Here is a 2,654-nt window from a genome sequence, read left to right on the forward strand (position 1 = left end):
TGCCATGCGGCTGAATTTACTACTAGACTGAACAAGAACTTGGGGACATCATCATCATGACCGGAGTTATAATGAAGTGCAAGAGAATGCAACTCCTAACCATTTCGTACCCAGTCAAATGTCCTTTGCTATAATGATAGTAATGTATTTTTTCAGTTTGTTTGTAGGGAAATATTACGAAATCAGGACAGAGTGCAGCTCCCAACAAACTAGAAATGTTCTGACCAAATATATCTCAACCATACTTCCTTCTGAGTGGTTATTTTGCCGACTACACCTCACCGATCGGTACATCGATATTCTGCCGAGTTTTATTTTCCTTTAACTCTATACCTGGGATTATCATTTTCTCCTAATTCAGAGATTTGGAATATATCGAAATTCATCCAATTATCATTTTCACAAAATTTTCTTACAGACGCCTTGACGTGGTAGCTGGTCGCAATGGGTGACCTCACCTGAACTAAGAAATGAGTTTGTGGCCTTACCTACAGCCGCACATGTAATAATTACTCCATGACACGCATACTCCATGTTCGGCAGTGGCAATTCAAAAGGTGCCACTGTAATCATTCATTAAATAGATTATCTGACCCTTTCTCCACGCTGTTGGACGAACAGTGGCTCTTCTTATGGAAAGGGTCAGGTCATCAATTCAATCGAATAAGACCAGTGGTGCATCGGTAAGCTTTTCTGACCGTGACGCATAGGTTTGAATCCTGGCTGTGGCGGTCGGTCCACAGTCAACCCAGCTGTTCATCCATCTCTAAGGGTTGGTCGATAAAATGAGTACCTGGCTCAGGTTAAGAGTATATATATATATATATATATATATATATATATATATATATATATATATATATATATTTTTTTTTTGCTTTGTCGCTGTCTCCCGCGTTTGCGAGGTAGCGCAAGGAAACAGACGAAAGAAATGGCCCAACCCACCCCCATACACATGTATATACATACGTCCAAACACGCAAATATACATACCTACACAGCTTTCCATGGTTTACCCCAGACGCTTCACATGCCCTGATTCAATCCACTGACAGCACGTCAACCCCGGTATACCACATCGCTCCAATTCACTCTATTCCTTGCCCTCCTTTCACCCTCCTGCATGTTCAGGCCCCGATCAAACAAAATCTTTTTCACTCCATCTTTCCACCTCCAATTTGGTCTCCCTCTTCTCCTCGTTCCCTCCACCTCCGACACATATATCCTCTTGGTCAACCTTTCCTCACTCATTCTCTCCATGTGCCCAAACCATTTCAAAACACCCTCTTCTGCTCTCTCAACCACGCTCTTTTTATTTCCACACATCTCTCTTACCCTTACGTTACTTACTCGATCAAACCACCTCACACCACACATTGTCCTCAAACATCTCATTTCCAGCACATCCATCCTCCTGCGCACCACTCTATCCATAGCCCACGCCTCGCAACCATACAACATTGTTGGAACCACTATTCCTTCAAACATACCCATTTTTGCTTTCCGAGATAATGTTCTCGACTTCCACACATTCTTCAAGGCTCCCAGAATTTTCGCCCCCTCCCCCACCCTATGATCCACTTCCGCTTCCATGGTTCCATCCGCTGCCAGATCCACTCCCAGATATCTAAAACACTTTACTTCCTCCAGTTTTTCTCCAATCAAACTCACCTCCCAATTGACTTGACCCTCAACCCTACTGTACCTAACAACCTTGCTCTTATTCACATTTACTCTTAACTTTCTTCTTTCACACACTTTACCAAACTCAGTCACCAGCTTCTGCAGTTTCTCACATGAATCAGCCACCAGCGCTGTATCATCAGCGAACAACAACTGACTCACTTCCCAAGCTCTCTCATCCCCAACAGACTTCATACTTGCCCCTCTTTCCAAAACTCTTGCATTCACCTCCCTAACAACCCCATCCATAAACAAATTAAAGAACCATGGAGACATCACACACCCCTGCCGCAAACCTACATTCACTGAGAACCAATCACTTTCCTCTCTTCCTACACGTACACATGCCTTACATCCTCGATAAAAACTTTTCACTGCTTCTAACAACTTGCCTCCCACACCATATATTCTTAATACCTTCCACAGAGCATCTCTATCAACTCTATCATATGCCTTCTCCAGATCTATAAATGCTACATACAAATCCATTTGCTTTTCTAAGTATTTCTCACATACATTCTTCAAAGCAAACACCTGATCCACACATCCTCTACCACTTCTGAAACCACACTGCTCTTCCCCAATCTGATGCTCTGTACATGCCTTCACCCTCTCAATCAATACCCTCCCATATAATTTACCAGGAATACTCAACAAACTTATACCTCTGTAATTTGAGCACTCACTCTTATCCCCTTTGCCTTTGTACAATGGCACTATGCACGCATTCCGCCAATCCTCAGGCACCTCACCATGAGTCATACATACATTAAATAACCTTACCAACCAGTCAACAATATATATATATATATATATATATATATATATATATATATATATATATATATATATATATATATATATATATATATTTTCCCTGGGGATAGGGGAGAAAGAATACTTCCCACGTATTCCCTGCGTGTCGTAGAAGGCGACTAAAAGGGAAGGGAGCGGGGGGCTGGAAATCCTCC

This window comes from Panulirus ornatus, chromosome 9 (genome assembly GCF_036320965.1).
Source record: "Panulirus ornatus isolate Po-2019 chromosome 9, ASM3632096v1, whole genome shotgun sequence".
Lineage (NCBI taxonomy): Eukaryota > Metazoa > Arthropoda > Malacostraca > Decapoda > Palinuridae > Panulirus > Panulirus ornatus.